The following is a 23,327-nucleotide window of genomic DNA, read 5'->3' as shown; positions in this document are numbered from 1 at the left end:
TTACCAAGTAACTTTAATTTTATACTTATTTAATTGCCACTCACATTGTTCCTCATGCATTCAACCCCAACTCAAAGTTGGGTAATTATATTGACAATGACCGCCTTGCACTTTAATTAATGTGTAAATTGAGCATTATAAAAAATGGCACCACAACAATTTGGCGTATTGAGTTCATTTGAAATTTTAGCTTACTTGCTTGGATTCAAACTTGTAAATATTTGTTTGTCATTCACTTTTGTTTCTTATGTTAGATATATTTTTTATTACTTGTCATTATGGAATCTTAGAATAAATGTGAGTTTGGTGGCTAAAAGTCTTATCTTGATGATCCATGTCCATATTGTGATGGATCCCACTTTCGGCGAGATTGTAGATATACTCCTCGAAAAAAGATGTGTGAACCATCTCGATCCTATTAGGAGTATAATTGTTTTTAAGTGGTGCTCAAGATGTACATCGGAGTGATTACCTAAATGCCTCCTCCCCAATTTATGCTAACAAAAATGCTAGTTCTTCTAATGAGTTTGATAGGTCTCATGATGCGATAAGGCAAGAAAAACATGCCAGATACAATAGTGTTGAAGCAATACTTCAAACTTTTTTGGATTGGGCAACTACATTGAAGAAACATGTACGTGACTTATATCAATCTAATGAGGAATTTAAGAAGGAAATTAAAAGGATAGAAAAAGTATGTATGGAGGCTAATCTTTCAAATACCATGGGTTTACCCACTCTTCTAAATGAGCTCGATGTTGAAGAATCCTCGGTGATTTCCCAACTGACCAAACCTATTATATTTGAAGATGCCAAAATTGAGGAAATGGTACTAGAGTCAAAAGAAGAGGCCAAGAAAATACTTTGTGAAGGCTCTAGCCCATTTTGCAATGAGAATATCAAGAAGGATGCGACTCATGAATTAGGAAGAAGACCTCACTCAAACCACTTTTCAATAATATGCTCGGTGGATGTGATGAAAGTTGAGCCACCCAAGCAAACGGTGAATTTTGGAGATGAGGAAGAAAATTCCTAAATTTTAGAGTTTGTCATTCTATAAGGACAAAATGAAGCCCCTCACTTGAAGGCCGAAAATTGAAAAAATTGATGTGTAACAAGTGAATTCTTGATGTTCTCATCGATACCCAACAAGCCTATTATAAAGTTTGATGTGAAATTAGGTAAAAGATTCAAGTCTTTAAAATGGCGAGATAGAAAATGTTTTGTTGTCTCGTTACCTTTGGCCAAAGTACCTCAAAGATGTATTGATCTAAAGTTGGGTTACTGATTCAAATCTTCTTAATGGAGACATAAATGATAGTTAAAAGATGTCGTACCACGACTTTAACTAAGGTGATTCTTGGGAGGCAACCCAAGAAATTAGTCTTGATATTTTCTAATATTTTTGGTTCAATTTTTAGCTTGTTTTTGGGTGTTTGTAAGTGATAGAACAAGTTGGAATGGGTACCTCAAGAATGAAACCCCAGATAAGTATATTGGACTTTCTTTTCATCATTTTTCTTGCTAAAGTAAGCTTACAAGGTATGATCTTTAAAATACATATGATGATCACATTCCATGGTTTATTTTGGTTTGAATTTAATTAATTTGAGGTTAATTTGGCAGAATATGGTTGTTGGGATGAGGATTTTTTAATGTATGCCTTGTTTCAAATGTTAAATTACAAAATTCTTTTTTTCATACACTAGTGCACACCATGTGTTTGATGAAACACCCACTTGAGGTTTGTTTGCTTAATTAAGTTGTGGGCAATTTAATTAGGGTAGTATGATTACAAGTGGTGTGTTTGCTGATGAATTGGTGCATTGGGATTGTTCACATATGTTGTTATTCTATCTATTCAAGCTCTTACTTTCCATGCACACTACATGTTTGTTAAAATATCAATAAGAGAAAAATGTCTTATATGTTTGTAAAGGTTAATGTGAACTTTTTTGGGGCAATATATGATCATTTTTGGAGCATAGCTTTGAGTCCAATTGGTCTTGAATATGGAATAACCGGTGATCTTTGGTTGAAATTTTGAGGAACTTTGCGCCCATGGTAAGAGAGACATGAATGCTTGCCTTGACCTATGATAGATTGGGTGACGCCATTGTTAAGGGTATAGGGTTGTTTGTGTTTCTATTAGTGTTATGAGTGTTTTATGATCTAAATGGGTTATATGTGAAGTTGTGAGGAAATAATCCCATGAATTTTAATGATTATGTTTCCTTGCATTACTCGAAGTTTTTCTTTAATTGTTTAGGAAGAGGCAAAAGTTCAAAAATGCTTTCAAAATATTATTGGCAAGAAATGAAATAATTTTGAGAAAAAACAAAAAAATTATAGTTTTCTTAGTAAAAATGATCAAGGATGTTTTTGAGCTTTCTTTTGAATGAGACCATTAAATTCAATTTTTGGCTCTCTCTTTACAGGGAAGAGTCCTTCATTCAGAGTAACTTATTAAGCTCAAATTGGTTTGGAGATTAACTTTTGCTCTATGAGTACGATGTCATGTGCGGTGAGATTTTTGGAATAATTCTTGTATATATATGTAGTATAGACCTCACCCCGAGTGTGTCCATAGCAAAATTCTAGACAATATTGATTTGGAGAATGATCCAAGGCTATTTTTGACCCGTCACATAGCCAAATTCCCACCTTAACATTGTTCCCTAATTAGCCCCTTTGAGCCTTTTTGCCTATTTTTCTTTATTTTTGTAATTATAACCTTACTAAAACACCTAAACCCTTTTAAAATCTTCCTTTTGGTACTTAACCTCCTTTTATGCATCAAATAATTCAAATTAATAAAATGTAGGTGAAAGCCTAAGTTTGGGGGGGTTGTATATTTGGAAGAATAATATAAGGGTGGCCCAAACTCCAAGTTTGAGGGGATTAACGTGATTTGCTAAGATGATCCAAGAAAGGTGTATGTAAGATGGTCAAATCATATGCTTAAGAGACAAGAGACATTCTTAGTGGTAAGGTTGTATAGACTAGCCCATAGAACGTGAAGAGAAAATAGGCAAATGGGGAAGGGCTAAGAAGCGCTTAAATTTAGAAAGTCCCTTGAAAAAGCCAAAGAAATGAAGAAAGAAAATAGTGGACTTGAATTGTTTTGTAAATGCTAATAAAAAGGTAGGAAAATATGATAAATGATTTAAAGGAGAATAAGGTAGATAGTTTAAAAATTTTGGGGTAGAAGGGGTTGAGGAATTGCATTGAAGGAGGTATTTTAGTCACTTGATCCATGTATACTTCTTCCCACACCTTAAGCCTTCATCTTGACCCGGAAAACCTTGGTGATTCCAAACTAAGTAAGTCTATATTAGTGGCAAAGAACAAAAATGGCAAGCCTATGGTTCACTCATTGTACTTGAATTTCTTTGTGAGAGTGAGTGTGAGTGTGAATTCTTTCATTATTTGAGCTCGTTTAGAAATTTCAATGTCTTTTGTGTATATCGAGCTAACTCGTGCTTGTAAGCGGAATTGACACTTTGGGGTAGAGGGTGAAGTCTTACTCTCGGTTTGGGTAAATGGGTTAAGTAAGTTTCACTCTGAAGATTGAGACAATCTTTGAAGATTTTGTGTCTCCTCTTAAGACGCTTTGTTGATTTGGAAGGTTCATGTGATACAAACTTGCATCCTTGCTTCATAAAGATGTGTTTATTGAAAATTTTTGGTTCACTTATTTCCATAATATGTTTAAAAGTCTTTATAGAGCTTTGTTTTCTTGTTCCTTTACTATAGCTTTCTTTTGGGTGAATTTGAGTTGAATACCTTATCTCATTGAACTGTTCTTAGTTGCTTAAGGACAAACATTAGTTTAAGTTTGGGGGTGTTAATAAGTCATCAATTTGAGGATTTTATAGCAACTTTAAGCCTAAATTACCATGCTTTTCCATTGATTTTATATCAATCTCTTACTTAATGCTCATTCGTGTAGGAAAGGTTTAAAAGGGAAGATGAGCAAGTCATTCAAACTAAAAAAAGGTTAAATGTGAAAGAAAAGAGCCAAATGCTAGAAATCAAGCCTAAGAATCGACCCTTAGTTGTTGTGATTGCTTCCCAAGGGTCGCGATCGCGACCAGTCAACAAGTCAACTGGAGGGCAATCGTGATATGACTACTGTGATCGCGGGAGCCACGAATATGGTGAAGCGGTGGTTATCATGGTAGAGCGGAAAAGTTTTTAGGGCATTAGTGTAATATTTGAAAATGTGGAATTGGGGCACAAATAAGGGTTCTTAGCTCATTTTCCACTATCTTGATTCTATCTTTCATCTTTACTTTTTATCTCATATCTTAGGAGCTTGGAGCAAAAATTTGTACTAATCTTGAGCTAAGATTACATTAGAGCTACTTCTAAGTGAAGGATTAGCAAATTTCCATTGAAGATTCATTGGAATTTAACCTTTGGTTTGCAGTCTCTTTAATTTTCATGAATTAAATTGATAGAGATTTTGGTATCTTTTTGTTTATTATCTTTATGGGTTGCTAATTCTTCCTCTTGGAGTTATGTTTGAATAGGGTGTAAGTGTGTATAGGTTGTGATTATTATTTTTAATTCTTAGTTAATGTTGTTGGGTTTCACAAATGTTTGATTATAAAATAGAATTTGTTGGTGAAAGCCTCAATTTCCCTAAACTCCACATCATCCTTGAAAGAGTGATGTGGGTAGTCTAGATCCTACATCATCCTTGAAATAGGGATGTAGGTGTCATAAGCATTTATGAACAATAAGATAGATAATAGTTATTCCCTTTTTATTGTCTTAGAAATAAGGATAAATTATGGAATTGCTATGTCTTGGGCATCATCCTAGAAATAGGGATGCCCAATTGAGGCTTTGTGATGATTGGTTGATCACACCCACGAGATATTTGAAAGAATCCATGGGTGATAGTTTGATTCTTTGTTGAATATTAGTATAAAAATCCCTAACGGAACCTACCTAAGAATGCCTTAGCTATGATTTGAAGTTGATTTTCATGTGCCCACACACTAGTTGCCTCTTGTAAAGCATAGCCCCAAGATCCATTCCTAATTGATTATTCTCTAACTATTCTTAGTCTCGAATTAGTCCTTTAGAAGCCCAATAATTGTCTTACACTTTTTAAAACATTCAAAATCCCCAAAAATATTTGTATAATATATTTGAATTTAGCAAGTAACTTTAATTTCGAACTTATTTAATCGCCACTCACATTGTTCCTCGTGGATTCGATCCCGATTCAAAGTTGGGTAATTATATTGACAACAACCACCTTGCACTTAAATTGACGTGTAAGTTGAGTGTTATTAATCCCCCAAGTATCCTTCTCTACTGGAGATATCTTGTCTAAACCTTAACTACTGGAATCTCTCTAGAGCGTAACTGTCTGACATCCTTAGCTAATATAAACATTGACTCCTCCACGAACGTCAATCTCTCATCAACTGAATTGGGTCCCACTGAAGCACATGAGACTCATTGAGAATGTACCACTGCAACATAGAAATATGGAAAAATAGATTAACAACAACAAAATTTGAGGGCGAGGATAACCCATAAGCCACCTCTCAAACTATTCAAAGGATCTCAAAATATTTAATATATCTTGGGCTAATCTTAGCTTTCCTCTTGAACCTCATCACACCCTTCATGGGAGATACTCAGAGGAATACCCAGTCTGTGACTCCAAATCTCAAGGAAAGAAGTCTACGATCTGTATATGTCTTCTGCCTACTCTGAGGTTCCCTCGGCCTATCCTGAATCACTCTGACTCTATCCAACAACTCCTGAAGCAAGTCAGCACCACGAGGTCTGATATCAGAGGTCTCGAACAATTCAATTCAATATTGACAACATCTACCATATAATTTCTAAAATGGTGCCATATTAATACTTGAATGGAAGCTAGTATGCGAACTCCACCAATTCTAAATGTTGCCCTCACTGACCTCCATAATCTATAAAATATTATTGGAGCATAGCCTTGAGAACCTAAATAGTCCCTCCAACTGACCATCGATTTAAGGGTGAAAAGTAGTACTAAGATCCACCTAAGTACCTAATCCCTATGACAATCTCTCTAGATGGTAGAAGTGAATATTAAGCCCCGGTCTGATAAAATGGATATAGGCACTCCATGCAAGTGAACTATCTCACAAACATAGATATGAGTTAACCTCTCAGTGTTGTAGGACATCTAAATAGAAATAAACTGTGTAAATTTGGTCAATCAATTTACAATAAAACAAATACCATCAAAATCATAGGAGGCATTAGGCAAACCACTAACGAAATCTATGATAATCCACTTCCACTTCTTCTAAGGAATGGGAAATCTCTGAATCGAGTCACCATGCCATTGATGCTCGATCTTCACCTACTGACAACATAGGTACCAAGCTTCAAAATCTTCCACGTCTCTCCTTATTCCACTCCACCAATAGTATTACCTCAAATATCTATACATCTTAGCTGTACCAAGGAGAAAAGAATATCTGGAGTTGTGAGCGTCACGCAAAATCAACTGAATAAAGTATCCAACCCTCAAAACATAAATGTGGCCATCATACCTCATAATACCATCAAGTTGGATAAGGACTATATATTTTATGCCAACGACCTCTAAGAAACTAAAATAACACCCAAACTACCCATACTCACAACCTTTCAGCTTAAGGCATCTGCTGTCATATTCTCCTTTCCCAGATGATATAGAATAGAGATCTCATAATCCTTCAGCAACTCCATCCATCTATGCTGCTTAGAGTTACTCTCTTTCTAGGTCATAAGATACTGAAGATAATGAAAATCCATGTAGATCTCATAATGCACTCCATATAAATAATGCCTCCAGATCATAAGCGTGAATACGCGCCAACTCTAAATCATGAGTAGGATAATTGTGCTCGTGCACATTTGTCTTCCTCGATGCATAAGTAGTAACTCGACCCTACTTCATCAACATATAACACAGACCAACACTAAAAGAATCACAATAAACGGTGAAAAAAGAATCACAATAAACGGTGAATCCCTCACCCTCAATAGAAAGAGACAAAATAAGGGCTAAAGTAAGAAAACACTTAAGCTTCCAAAATCTCGACTCACACTCCTTGGACCATGAGAAAGATACATCCTTCTAGGTCAATCTGGTCATTGGTGCTGCAATAGGGAAAAAACCCTTGATGAAACGCCTATAATAACCTAACAAATCAATAAAGTTATGACCCACAAATAGAGATATAGGCTTGGTCCAATCATGAATAGTCTTATTCTTTGTAGGGTCTACCAAGATCCCAGTCTTACATACCACATGTACTATAAATAACATTGACTCAAGTCAAAACTCATATTTTGACAACTTTGCAAAAAGCCTATGTTCTCTTAAAGTTTGGAGCATAAACATCAGATGTTGCATATGCTTCTACGTACTCTTTGAATACACAAGGATGTCATCAATGAACACAATCACAAAGAAATCCAAATAGATCTTGAACACATAGTTCATCAGAGCCATGAACGTTGCTGGGGCATGGTCAATCCAAAGGACATCACTAGGAACTCAGAATAACCATAATGAGTCCTGAAGGTTGTCTTTGGGATGTCTTCATCCCAAATTCTCAGCTGATGGTATCAGAAACTTAAGTCAATCTTAGAGAACATCGCTGCTATTTTGCGGAGAAAATATGACTTTTGTGATTTTTTATTAATTCTAATACTTAGGAAAAAGTTTTCAAATTTTATTTTGGAAAAGACAGATTCATTAATTTATTTGAAAATAAATTATGAAAAATCGTAAAGTAAAATCTAAGTCCTAAAACAGAAAAAAGACAGACTTTTTAGAAAAATTCTAGATAATAGGTTCTTATTAACACTTTGGTAAGGTTTTTAAGGCATCCAAATTGTCCTCTAACATGCGGTTATCCTGGCTATTTAAAAATAACTTTTTGACTAACTTAGAAAAGAAATTTGCTTTTATTTAGAAAAGAAATTATTTAAAAGAAGACTTATTGAAAATTGTACGCTTAAGGTATTCAACAAAGTTAAAAAAGTTAATAGAAAATAAAGCATGGAATGGGGCAATGGGAAACTAAAGATTTAGGCTCTTGGCCCAAATCCTTCAAGTGAATTTGTCCTAGTCTAATTGGGCATTTGGCCCACCTGCACCTATCCTAATCTAATCATTTGTGTTTTGGCCCACAGCGTATCCTAATCTAGTCTTCAGGCTATTTGGCCTATAGTATGTCCTAATCTAAATATTTTGGCTTTTTATCCCACAACCTATCCTAATCTATTATTTTGGCTTTTTGGCCAAACACTTGCTTCACTTGTATTAAATTACAACTTGTTCTTCAAGGCCCAAAATAGAATGAAAGAATAAATAAATAAATAAATAAATAAATAAAAAATGAAAATGAAAATCATGACTTTCGGTCTCCAAATCCTTACAACTTCATTAATGGTCTTTGAGCCATTTTCTTCTTTCACCCACTTGCACGTATACGCCGTGCATAGCTACCGAGAAGTCTATTTTTGACTATGCTTGGCAGGAATCAAATGGAAATAGGCCTAATAGTCCCATTAGAAAAATATAAGGAAGGAAAAGTCCATTTGGACGCCAAACGGATTTTCATGCAAAGAAAAAAAGTGAAAATTAGAACCTAAATTATTAAAAAAAATAATCTTAAGAACAAAATGAGTTGTAGTAAAAAATACTAAAAAAAAGAAAGTGAAAAAGGAATAGTAACATGCATCATATGAACGAGAATAGAATCCATGATTAGGGGCTGGAGCAAGTTTTAAGAATAGGGAGGGTAGAAATTTGGAATGGGCATTTATTAAATAGCCCTTAGATTAGTTTCTAGTTGATTTGTTTAGCCACATATCAAAATTAATTGGCCAATTGCGGTCGATTTGATTTCAATCACGGCCAAATGCAATAAATTTACTAAATTAAATCACAATTTGATATGAATTAATATCCAATTTAGTACCGAGTTTGTTGGCTTGAGAAAGTCAAACATATGTTTTTCAAATAAATTATTTTTTAGGATAATATTATATTTAAATCAAGACTTTACCCATTTAAATTTATTTTGAGATAGCCTTTGATTAAAATCTAATTTTTTTTTGATAAAATTATTAATTTAAGTAATAAAAGTATATAACCTCGTATATACTAATACTAAATTACATAATCTCTACATAAAATGACAAAATTACCTAGACAAATATTTTAAAAAGTTTTATTCGGGTAAAATAAATATTGTGTTTTTATTTAATACTGAAGCCACTCAGGATTAAACTTAGTTGTGAAGTAAAAAAATTAGGTGTCAACAACTGCCCCTTCCTTTGGGGTTGGGTGAATGAAAGTAACCTAGGCAAATGGAGTTTGGTGTTTCTAATATTTTTCGACCATAAATTCATCTCTCGAAGGAGGTTGGTCTTCACATGAGTTTCGTGCAGTTACAGCCAAACCCCTGTATCATATTTCCTACACATCTCATGTTACATGAGAATTCAGGCCACTTGTAGTTCATAACGCTTGATTTTAAGCATGATTTTCAAAAATTCACAAGCTATCCTGGTTTTTAAATTTTGTAGTGAAACCAAAAAGCTGGGGAATAAGAGAAATAGGAGGAGGTTGGTGACTCACCCAAACTATAACCTCCAAGAAGATACAATGCGGTCGCTGTCAAATTATAGTAACCTAAGTAGGTTGGGATCGATCTCACAGGAAATAGGTCAAATCTGTCTCTCAAACTTGCTAAAGTAGCCAGAAGTGCAGGAAAGTAAATGGGGGGATTTTGTAGTAAACAACAAAAAGTAACAAGTTGTGAATGCTTTTGGTAGTAAACAATCTAAGATAAACACTAGGACTGTGTTCCTACTGGCTTCCAACTTAGTAGGTTTTTCATGCTTAATCCAACTATCTCACCGTCCTACATGCAGAATCTGACAAGTTAGGTATTACCAACCATCTTATGAATGCGTTGGTAAATCTCACCCTTCACCTTGTGAGTTTTAAGGTGTCACCTTACTAACACTTGTCTTTAATCCCAGTTTAACTATCACCTTGTGGGTATTAAGTTATTAGACGAGAGTTGATAGCCTCAAATCATCATTGTAATCTTCTTTTCCCAACTTCAATCTCTCTTTCGAAGATAATCTTAAATATAGACAAGTTCTTATCATTGGCCACCACTAAGAAATCAATTAAACTGAAGAAGATCACAATGCAAGTGTAAATAATAAGCTAGAAGATCCTTATACTTCTCTTACTTTATTATTCTGCCAGGGTTTCCACAACCCAAGCTAAGAGAATTAGTCACTCATAGTTGTGAAACAATCCATGGAATTTAATAAAGAAAACACATGACTAATCTCACAATGATTAACAAAGAAAACCCAAAGTATCAAATTAATTAATCAACTAAAAAACAAAAACAAAGAGATTCCAAGATCAAAAGTAAATCTTGAAATCAAAATATGTTTGTAAGAGTATAAAGTGCATAAACTATTACAAGGATATCCAATGGGTATTTATATTTTCTCCAAATGACAAATAAAATCTAAACAAGACAAAATAGGAAAATAAAGTCGGCAATGGTCATGCCTCAAGCAACGAGTCAACTGGATTGACGACGACTCATTGTCAGCCCCGTTGACTCCAATCTGCACTCAACGATGATGACTCATAGTCAGATCCTACGAGTCATTGCTAGACTCGATGTCACTCTAGTGATTTTTACCTTTTTGGGTATCTTTTATTATTGGCATAACGACTCTTCACTATAAGTCATAGCCTAGCATAATGACGCTTAGTCTTCTCCATTTCCACAAAAACTTCAAGTTATCACTCTTTAGGACTTTAACTCATTTTCTTAGAACGACTTTTATAAGACCTCGCAAAATTTCAACAATTTTATTTTTGGCCCTCTCGAATGCATAACATAGATTTTTTACTTAAATTATATTTAGGGATGTTAAAAGGGTGTTATGAAAAAGTTTCGGAATTTTTGGAAGGGGTTTGGGGCTATTTTGGAACTCCAAGGATGTGTGCCTCCACGACAGTGGTGTGCCATGCCACTGGAGCTTTGTGATAGAAGCGAGGAATGAAGGCTAGCCTCCACGATGTTGGAATGCCACGCTGCTATGTAAAAATTACCCAGATTTTGTTAATTTCACTTGGGGTGAGGGGCTTTTGGTCTTTTTACCCCTTGCATGACTTTTAAACATAAAATAACCCCTTTCCCTTTAGTTTTCAAAGATCAAAACTATTATTTTTCCTTTTTAAATCTAAACCCAAGAAACTTCAAGGTTTACCAGAATTTCATTCTTTGAGCTTTAAACTTTGAATTCTCTTTAAATTATTCTATATTTTAGGCATGTATCTTGTTCCCTAACTTTAATTTTACATTGTGGCACTTATTTAATCATTATCCATGTATGTTGATTGACGAGATTGAAATTAGATTGAGGGGTTTTGATTGGTATTACTTGAATTACATTTTTCATGTTTTAAATTGATGATTTATGCTTTAATTTATGATTTTTTGGACGAAATGGGTACATTGTTATGGGAATTGAAATGGGTAATATGGGTTTTCCCAAATTGATGACTTTTTGGCTTGGTAATGGCACTAACCTTGACCCACTTTGTAAATTTGGTTTTTAAACATGGATTTGTATAATGTGACTAGTCTTTTGAAACTATTGCACTGTATTAATGGATAAATGGATAAAATAGATTTAAAAAGCCCTTGGTGGATATGGTTTGGATTTTAAATAGAACTTGGGAGTCTAATGGTTACATGGATTGTTTTGGCATGATTATATGAGCTTTCAAGCATAATTAGTATGACGATACCAAGTGCTAAATGCCTTAATATAAGACTCTTGGGTTAATGGTTGGGTTTATGAGCAAACTATTTTAATTTGGGCTTAAAGTAAATTACATAGCTTACCGTGAAGGTAGAGGTCCCGAGAAGACCAACACTGAAAATCACATTTGTAGATATGGGGGTCTATATGACTATGTTTTTCATACACACACTACATTTTGGGATGGCTAGAGCCTTGGTATCTTTAACCTTTCCTTTGGTCTCCTCTATTCATTTGGTTAACACGCACTGGGGACTTTTCAGCAGGGGAAGCTAAACCCATATAGCTCGTAGGTGCTTTTAGGATGAAGAGAGCTACACATTTTAGGCTAATGATTTAACTCTCATGTTTAAGACCCTTGTGCCTATCTTGGCATCCTATATATGTATATATAAATTTTGTGCATCTTGTTTTTGACTGGTTTTGACATCAAAATTATTTAATCCCTTATCCTTGAGTTACACGCTAGTGCTTTCCCTAGTGACCATCCCTAGACACTACATTATTTCATGACATAGGGTCCAAGGGCTTTTTTGTTGCTCTAGTACGGTGTTAGGTGATTTGATATTCCTATGGATCTGTTATGAAATGGTGAGACACCTTGTCATTTAGTTGGTTTTTTTACTGTCTTATTATTTTATTTTGGATTCTTTTGTCATAGTCGGGGGCATATCCCGACTTAGTTTGGTATTCTAGTTTTAGAGGCTTTTATTAACAAGTATGGGTTGATTGTTTGTTTTGATTCTATTGTGTAAGCTAATGCTAATATATTTGAGGCTTTTAACTAAGAATAATTGCAAAGTCTTAAGCAACTTTTGTCATTTTTAATTGTTTTATGTTTGATTTTGTAGTAGAAGCTATGATCCAAGAGAACCAACAAGGATGGAAGCGAAGGAGTTGAAATCTGAAGTAATTCGAAGAGAAGTATGGTTGATGACATTTTTGATAAGTCGACAGCCCTGTGAAAAGTTATCAGCTTCATCATCAACTTCAGACAGAGAATGCACCTGAGTTGAGAGTTGTGACGACATTTTATGATAAGCCATCAAGGAGCAGATAGGTCATCAAAATTACTGTCAGCCTAAGGCAGAACATCAGAGCTGAGGTAGAGACTTAATAAACTTCATGATAAGTCATCAAAAGGTTGATAAGATGTCACAATTTATCGTCAGCCTAAAGCAGCGAGTTTCAAAAGCAAAGAAGAGATGACGACATTTGTGATAAGTTGTCAGCCTCCTGATAGGTTGTCACAAATGTCGTCACCTAATTTGAGGGATTATTAAACTCTGTGATTTTGTTTCTATATTTAGGTTGAACTATTTAAAGTTTTGTTTAGGGTTTTATTGAGAGTTTGGAACATCTTTTAGAGACACGAATTTTGATATTTTCTCTTTAGTTTCTTAACTTGAACAAGCAATTACTTTAAAGAGATTATCATCATTATTTTGGGATTACTACTGTGATCTAATCTAAGAATCTCTAGTTTATATTCATCTTGTAAGTTTATCTTTCAAATCATAAATATAACTAGTTGTTTTGATTATTAGATCATGAGCAGCTAAATTCCTTTAACCTGAATTATGAGAGCTAAGGTTAAGTCTTGATAAGGTGCTGAGTGTTCAAGATTCAAAAGGTGGTCGGACTCCTTGATAATTCTGATATTTTTATTATCGTCTATTGGTTGCAAATGATAGATAACACTTGCTTTGATTTGCTTGAGAAAGAAATCAAATATAGTGGAAAGTGAATTATTAACAGGGACTTGGAAGCACTAAAAACTTCTATTTAATAATTGACGTTGTAACAAGGTTGATTAACCTAAGGTAAAATCTAGTCATGAATATAAATTCCCTAAGTCCGAGAGGATTAGGTAATTAAATACTTAAGTAGGTCGGGAGACATTTAGGCATAACTTCGATAAAGATGAATTGTTATCCTACCTACTGTGAGAATATTGAACCACCATTAGCATCTATCAAGTACCAAAACCCCTAGTGAACATAATTCTGGCTTTTCCATAAACTTTTGATTAAGAACACTGTAACTAAAGTGACCAACAATTACTTGCTAAACTAATAACCCCCCATTTCAAGAAACATCCAACTATCAGTTGATTAAACTGCAAAAGACTTAAGTTCACACCATATTCTCTGTGGGATTCGACCCTAACCTAGTTGGGTTTTATATTGACAAAGATCACTTACATTCTCATTAGAGGGGTTTAGTTTGAGCGTTATCATGCCATTTTTGATAATGCTCAAACTACACCCCTCTAATGAGAATATAAGCGATCGTTGTCAATATAAAACCCAACTAGGTTGGGGTCAAATCCCACAGGAAATATGGTGTGAACTTAAGTCATTTGTAGTTTAATTAACTGATAGCTGGATGTTTTTTAAAATGGGGGTTTTTAGTTTAGCAAGTAATTGTTGGTCACTTTAGTTACAATGTTCATAATCAAGAGTTTATGGAAAAACCAAAATTATGTTCACTAGGGGTTTTGGTACTTGACATATGCTAATGGTGGTTTAAGATTCTCATAGTAGGTAGGACAACAAGTTATCTTTATCGAAGTTATGCCTAAATTTCTCTCGACCTACTTAAGCATTTAATTACCTAATCCTCTCGGACTTATAGAATTTATATCCATGACCAAATTTTACCTCAGGTTAATCAACCTTGTTATAGCGTCAATTATTAAATGGAAGTTTTTAGTGCTTCCAAGTCCTTATTAATAATTCACTTCCCACTATATTTGATTTTTTTTCTCAAGCAAATCAAAGTAGGTGTTATCTATCATTTGCAACCAATAGACGATAGTTAAAACCTCAAAATTATCAAGGAGTCCTACCACCTTTTGAATCTTGAACACTCAGCACCTTATCAAGACTTAACCCTAGCTCCTATAATTCAGGGTAAAGGAATTTAGCCGCTCATGATTTAATAATCGAAACAACTAGTTATATTCATGATTTAAAAGATAAACTTACCACAAGATGAATAGAAACTAGAGATTCTCAGATTAGATCACAGTAGTAATCCCAAAATAATGATGATAATCTCTTCAAAGTAGAGACTAGAGAGAATATCAAAATACGTGTCTCCAAAAGATGTTCCAAACTCTCAAGAAAACCCTAAACAAGACTTTAAATAGTTCAACCTAAATAAGGAAACAAAATCATAGAGTTTAATAATCCCTCAAATTAGGTGACGACATTCGTGACAACCGATCAGGAGGCTGATGACTTATCACAAATGTCGCCAGCTCCTCTTTGCTTTTGATGCCCGCTACTTTAGGCTGATGACAAACTGTGACGTCCTATCAACTTATTAACGACTTATTATAAAGGTCGTCAAGTCTCTACCTCATCTCTTATGTTCTGCCTTAGGCTGATGGCAATTTTAATGACCTATCAGCTCCTTGATGGCTTATCTCAAAATGTCATCACAACTCTCAACTCAGGTGCATTCTCTGTCTGAGGCTGACGATGAAGCTGATAACTTATCACCGGGCTGATGACTTATCAGAAATCTCAGCAGCCACACTTCTCTTTGAATTACTTCAGATTTCAAGTCCTTTGCTTCCATCCTTGTTGGTTATCTTACATCATAGCTTCTACTGTAAAATCAAACATAAAACAGTCAAAAATGACAAAAATTGCTTAAGACTTTGCAATTATTCTTAGTTAAAATCCTCAAATGTGTCAGCATTATCTCACACATCAACACCCTCAACTTAAAACAATTGCTTGTCCTCAAGCAACTCAACATAACTAAAAGAATACAAAGTATATTTGACAGTCAATCATCCATTTCATCTCGAAACACTTTCACCCTATCCAAGGTTAGCCAATTCAAGAACAATGAAGAACACCAATGAAACACACAGAAATAAATATACAGCATTAATTCAGCCTCATTAACCATGCATATACCAGTATTACACTCTCCAAATAAGTTAGCATCTAGCAATATATCTAGTGTTCCCTCACAGCAAATAAATCCCCCTTATCTCATATCAGTAATCCTATACGTAACCATGAGGACAATCAAAACACTCACTCTTAGAATGAAGTTCCAACCAATGTATACCAAGTACCATAGGCTTGCCCTTATTTTCATTATCCAGATCTTTAGATTGGTCATCTAAGATCACTATAGGTCTTCTCTTAGGCTTATGATGTATGTTAGGGGTTGGTATGATACTCGATGGTATTAAAAGTGACTTAATCCTCCTTGAAACTATACTAACTTCTTGGGGTTTCACTCATTAGCCTTTTCCACTCTTCTCTTTTATTGATCACACTTATTTACGTTTCGTGTCGTCTTTTCTACAATCACTTATTCTTTTTCACAATTTTTCTTTTTCTTGCTTTTTTTCTCTGTACCCAGCTCTTTTTTTATTATTTTCTTTTATGTTACCTTTATTCATATTCATTCTATATTACACACCCCTATAATAGCCACCCTCAACTTAGGTCATTTGCCTAAGTCAAGGTGCACAGTTTCCAAGGAGGACCAAGGCCAAAATAGGTTCATTATGATCTAAATGGAAAGGTGACAGGTGTTGTCAAAAGAAATAGTCTAATCAGGATCAAAACAGGGATCAAGGGATATTATGCACATAGGGAAGGTCATTTAGACTAAAGTGAACTCATATCAAAATAGCGCATGATCCTTTGCTAACCCCTATCCTTCAACCTAGGTAAGACTAACCATGCAAATTTTGGCTTCAGCATACAGAGGTAACTAAGTAACATCTCACACATACTTGGCACACAGGTATATTTCAATCTGCTACTCATTCAGTTCATGCAGCTGTTTAGAAATGATTATTGTGTTACTATAACTAATGCCATACAAAGATGCACAGTGGTCACAATTAAATGCAAATCACACAGTTAATGAAGTAGACCACTTAAAGAGGTGTAAAAATATCACCAAAAAATTCAACTGCCTCAAGTAAAAGTATTTCTCCTAGTCGGCTACAAAATTTTACAACAATAATTTACCCTACCGCCTCAACTTGAAATCAAAGAAAATCTAAACTTAGGATTAGAGTATACCTGGAATAGATCAATCCTGGGGGTCATGGGTTTCTAACCCTGCTGCCACATTCTTAGCTGCCCTATCTCCATCAGGAGCCTTGCTCTGTTCTGGTACAGCTGGTGTATCAGTCTCTGAAGGCCTAATAGTAGAGGCCCCTCTGGCTCTTGCAAGGATGGTTGCCTCCCATCTCTTATTAACCACTAAGGACTCAATCCTTGCCTTCTTCATCTCCTCTTTTTCAGACTCTTTTCTTGCCTTTTTCTGTACTTTTCTTTCTTCATCACTGTCGGGCCTCTCTCTCTTACCTTTGCCTTTCTTCTCACCTTTGTTTTTATTTTTCTTTATTGGCTCTTATGTGAGATCAAGCATCAGGATTTCTCCCTTAGACTCCTCAGCTACCAGATCTGCTGACACTATAAAGTGGTGTTGTTGTAGCTTCCCAACCTCTGTCTTTACTTTGTCTAGGTCTGATCTAAATAATGTTATCTCTGGAGTTGACCTCTCTTTCGACTATACGTTAAAGCAGTTCTCTAATTCATCAATTCGACCTGGCAGAGCCTTGTCGAACTCGAGTGCAGCCTTAATTCTCTGATCCATTGCCACAGCAAATTTCCTGGCAAAGAGTTTAAGATGAGCCTCGCACCATTTGAACTACTTTGCTACTCTTCTGAAATTCATAGGGTTGAAGGCAAATTTTGTTGTAGGCACCGGAGCTGAAGGATTTGTCTTAGTTCTAAACACTAAAACTACTCGTACTGAAGATGTTGGTGGTGCAGCCTTGGAATCCTGTACTTCTACATTAGGCACTGATTTGGTACCTGTAACTAGTGGATCAGCTAAAATCTCTACACCCCTATCAAGCATTAGCCTCGACTGATTTTCCTCATTTCGGATAGGATTGTTGGTCTTCTTGTCAAGGAGTTCTTCTTCTAATCCTACAATCTTGGGCACATTAGCTACCCTGCATAACTTTGTAATTAAATAAGGGAACGGATATGTTGTATCAGACCTTAAGACCTAAATTTTTATCTCTTCGACGATGATCTATCCAAAGTTTAATTTATGGTTAGCCACAAAACTTGCGACTAGTATTAATCTGTCATCCCTAAGGATATTATCGCCATCTGTGGGCATCAACTAGGTGCGTACAATACCCCACCAAAATCTTGCCTCTGAATTTTGGGAGGCCTTGAAGATTCTTTCACTTGGGTTGGTCAGCCATTTCGGTTCTCCATCAGCTATGAGCGTGGCTAATCAAGACCTTTGATTTTCTCGATAATTCAACTAGGCATAGAAAGTAGGTGAAGTGGCCTGAGGAAAGAAGTTTGGGCCATGAAGAAACCTATTGATTGTTGCTTCAGAAACATCCACCATTACACCCCGTATCGGGACTTTATCCAACAAAGGTTGGTCAGCTGCTTTCTTCCCTTCTCTACACATGTTTTCCAAGCGAGTTTGGTAGTTTTCATAGAACTCGCTAACTAGTGTAGGGCAAAATGAATTTCCTCCTCCTGTTGTCCATCCCAAATTGTAATCACAAAATTTCTGCTCAACCTAGGGGTATCTGCTCAACCCTTTAATGATGATTCTCTTCTCTTCGAAGATTAGCCTCTTAACAGCCCTTCTGTTAGTGCTACAAAGCCCATCAAAGCCACCTAGTACCATCTCAGACTTCAGGATTCTTGCATTTAACCATAGTTCCCCTAATCGGAAATTCTTCCTCATCTTGTGGCTCGATAGAAGGGGAATCAGTTGATGGTCCCACGAACTCAGGTTGCCCAGACTCATGCTCCCGAGAATCAGGATGATCTGAATCATGCTCTTTAGATTCAGCATATTCAGAATCTTATTGCTCAGAGGTCGTCTGCTCAAAATCTGTATGTTCAGATGTTGTTGGCTCAGTGTCACTCTCTTCACTCTCCTCCAGGAAATGACTTAACTTAAAAGACAGATGCCGCCGCTGCGAGGCGAGGGAGCAACTTGTCTGGTCTTGCGGTGCACTCATTCCCGTTACGAGAATGAAATGACGCCCCAGTTGGAGGTGGTGAAGGCTTTTAAGGGCTTTTCTTCTTCTTTTGCTGCCTGAGCAGAGGCTTTTCCTCTTCATAATTAGACTCTTCATTGAAGAGTCTCTAAGGTACACTTTCCTTAGTCACTTTCTTTGTAGATTTTTAGGTCTTTCCTTTTGGTGCCAGTTCACAACCTATAGTAAGAGAAAAACCATTAGTCGACCCTCAAGAGTATAAACACAAACACATCAATCATTTTAAGTTTCACACCCCTTGAAAGTACTTATTCATGCATCAGATCCCAGGTGTGACGATATTTCTGATAAGTCGTCGTCACAAATGTGATAGCTTATCACAAATGTTGTCAGCTCTAAATAGAACCCACAAAATTTTATCAACTTCTGACGATATTTCTAATAAGCCGTCACAGTTTTGATAACTTATCATGAATGTCATCAGCTCTAAATAGAACCCACAAAATTTTTAGCAACCTTTGACGATATTTCTGATAAGTCATCATAGTTGTGATAACTTATCTTGAATGTCATCAGCTCAGGATACAACTCTAACTGGACTTTAACTTGTTTTTTAATCCGCTTTCTCCCTAAAACCCCATTGGTTCTTATTTTTGAGTTGAGCTTGTAAGTCCCAAGCTTACACAGCAAACCCTAGTCCCTAATTTTCAGCCATTTGCAAGATAACTTGATTCAAGCTTCTTTGGAACTTGGGTTCATCTCAGTTTATCACTTTCCAATTAAAAAGAAGGGCTAGTTTCGATCATACCTGGTGGGTACCTTCACTACGAACAAGAGAAAGTAAATAAATATTCTTGATTTTGATTACAAACCCACACACACAAGGAAGCTTTCTTTTGTTTTAGTTGGAAACACTTTGAAAAAAAAAAAGAAAATAAACCAAGTATGGGAAGAAAATAAAACTTTTAAGTAAAATAGAGGAAATAAGCGGGAAGGTGGAAAGACCGTGTCTTGGGCCGGGTCGGATCTTTTTACCTGCGCCCAGACTTTCAGCTAATTTTGGGGTTTTTTTTGTAATGACATTTCTTATAAGCCATCACAAATGTGATAGCTTATCAAAAATGTCATCAGCCTTAACAGACCCTACCTCAGAGCTGATGTCTCTAACGACAAATTTGATGGCTTATCACAATTGTGACAGCCCGTCAAAAAATGTCATCAGGAGCACTTGGCTGAATACATTGATTCCACCTTCTTTGCACTAGAACCTAACTAAAAAAATAAATAATTTGCTGGAACATAAAAATTTTGGGTTGCCTCCCTATAGCGCCTGATTTAATGTCGCGGCACGACTTGATTATCTTGACTACTCAGACTTTGCCAAGAGAACCTGTTGATACCTCTTTACCATCTTCATAGAATACGTCCACGATTAAGAAAACACTCATCTCTTTTTCTTGTGTCATAGATGAGTGGATTTTGAATCGTGCTTCTTTATCATTTAGCCTAAACTTCACCTCATTTAGCTCCATATCTACGATCACTCTCCCAATTGGAAAGAATAGTCTGCCCAAAATGATGGGCACTTGAAATCCACCTCACAGTCTAGGACTACAAAATTAGTATGCAGAATAAAGTCAGCCACCTTTACCAATACATCGTGTAATATGCCCACTGGTCGCTTTACAGACCTATCTGCCATCACCAATCACATATTCGTTGGGGTAGGATCCCCCAAACCCGGTGTTTTGTACACTGCAAGTGGTATTAGGTTTATACTGGCTCCCAAATCACATAGCACTTTTGTGAAATTCAGGGACCCAATAGTGCACGGGATGGTAAACGCTCCCAGGTCTACCTTTTTCTACACTAAAGACCTTATAGAGATAGCGCCACAATAAAGAAGATTGTCCTCCAGCTTAAGTCTAACCTTCTATTTCTTCATGACAAGGTCTTTTATAAACTTCGTGTATCCTGGCATTTGCTCAAGTGCCTCAACCAAAGGCACATTTATTGTCAATTGCTTGAGCATTGCCATGAATTTGCTGAATTTTGCATCATCAGTTTTTTTTCTTCAACCATTAAGGAAAGGGAGGTGGTGGTCTTGGGATAGTTTTCAACACTATCTCTTTTTTCTTTTCTTTCTCCTTTTTTGTAGCATCATCAGAATTATCCAGCTTCTCATACTCCACTGGACCTTGTTCTTCTGGTTTATCATCAACTACATATTTGCCCACAGAAGGGCCAGGTAATATCTTACTACTTTTAGTGGTAATCTCCATACATAAGCCATCATTCTACGGATTTTGGACCGTGTCACTTGGTAACGCTCCGCTCTTTTTCTGGTTGAATGCTGCAGAGAGTTGACTCATCTGCTGCTTTAACTATTTGATTGTGGTGGAGTGCGAATTTACCAACTGACTAATAGATGATAGATCATTCTTAATGGTAGTTATACCAGAGTTGGTATCTTCCACTTCCTTCAACAACTTAGCCATCATGTCCTCCATGGACATCTTTTCAGAACTTTTTGTAGCAGCCTCACGATTTTTAGAAAGGGCATAGAGCCCGCTCCTATCATTGTTGTTCCTCTAATTTCCCTGCTCCCTATCTTTATAACTAGGCTTATCATAATAATTCTGACCTTGATTCCCTTGGACATTGCCTCAAAAACTCCCTTAATTATTAACATAGTTCGCCTCTTCTTTTGCATTAGTATCAACTCTATCCTGAGATCCCACAGCTTTCACCTTCTCAGTCTTACCTGATAGCAAGTGCTTGGTTAGCAAGTCCATCTGTATTTTAAGGTGAGCCATGTCTTGGTCACTCTCCTTATCTCTTCTATGTTGTTCTGTAGTAATACCCCTAGACACAGTGGGGCTAGCTACCACAGAGTCTCTGCTTTGCTATGCCCGACTCTATTTGGTCATTCTTTCTAGCATCTCTGAAGCCTCTATAAATGTAAGATCAACAAATAAACCACCAATATCATTATCTACAATTGACTTTGTCACAAAGTGAAAAGCCCTGTACAAAGTCTCCATCAAGTGTATGTCCGTTATATTGTGTTTCGGACACTGTGTCGGCTTCTTTTTGAATCTTTCCCAGGCTTTATGCAAGGCTTCAGTTGGTAGCTTCCTAAATTTTCTGATCTCTTCCCTCAACTGTACCCTCTTGGAAGGTGGAAAGAACCTTTCTAGGAAATCTCCTTTCAACTTCCTCCAGTTGGTTATAGAATCTGGTGTCAGCTTATTTAGCCATAAAGTTACCTCCCCAGACAGAGACAAAAGAAACAATCTCAACCGAATTGCATTCTGGCCTACTCCTGGGTTATAAAAAGATTTATAGATGGTGACAAAATTCAGCAGATGCAAGTTCGGGTCATCCTCAGAAAGGCCACCAAACAACCCCTTCAGATTAAGGAGTTGAATTATATTACTCGTAATGTTGAATTTAGCCCCAGGTGCCAATGGTGAAGGAATGATTGCACCCGTTGCACCTGCTCCATCCATTCCATCATCATCATCATTGAGGTCATACTGGACCAGCTGGTACTCTTTCTCTTTCTTAGAACAGACGGTTCCTGTTAACATTATGTCGTACTAGCGCAACTACTTACTCTGCATGCCTTGGGTTACTAGGATTTAGCAACTCCTCATCTCCCAAATTTTTATCCTCATGATTTTGATGTCGTGCTTGTTGATCCGACATTTTGGATATTCACCTGAGCTCTAGCTAAGGCTGTCAATCTGTCAGCCTCTTGCTGTTCTGTCATTCTTTCAACTCATTGAGGTTCCAAATTAAATGGTAATAATGGTTCTCCTGAACTTCTGGTGCTTGGCATACACTACAAAGATCCTATAATAAACAAAAAAAAACAAATAAACATAAAACTAGGAAACTTCACTAACAATCAGTTAGCACACCCAACTTCAATTTACAACTGTATTCCCTGGCAACGGCATCATTTTTGATAACGCTCAAACTACACCCCTCTAATGAGAATGTAAGTGATTTTTGTCAATATAAAACCCAACTAGGTTGCGGTCGAATCCCACAGGAAATATGGTGTGAACTTAAGTCGTTTACAGTTTAATCAACTGATAGCTGGATGTTTACTGAAATAGAGGTTTTTAGTTTAGCAAGTAATTATTGGTCACTTTAGTTATATTATTCGTAATCAAGAGTTTATGAAAAAACTAGAATTATGTTCACTAGGGGTTTTGGTACTTGACAGATACTAATGGTGGTTCAAGATTCTCACAGTAGGCAGGACAACAAGTTATCTTTATCAAAGTTATGCCTAAATGTCTCTCAACCTACTTAAGCATTTAATTACCTAATCCTCTCGGCCTTAGGGAATTTATATTCATGACCAGATTTTACCTCAGGTTAATCAACCTTGTTACTA

This window comes from Capsicum annuum, chromosome 7 (genome assembly GCF_002878395.1).
Source record: "Capsicum annuum cultivar UCD-10X-F1 chromosome 7, UCD10Xv1.1, whole genome shotgun sequence".
NCBI classification, from domain to species: Eukaryota; Viridiplantae; Streptophyta; class Magnoliopsida; order Solanales; family Solanaceae; genus Capsicum; species Capsicum annuum.
This window is presented reverse-complemented; position numbering follows the sequence as displayed.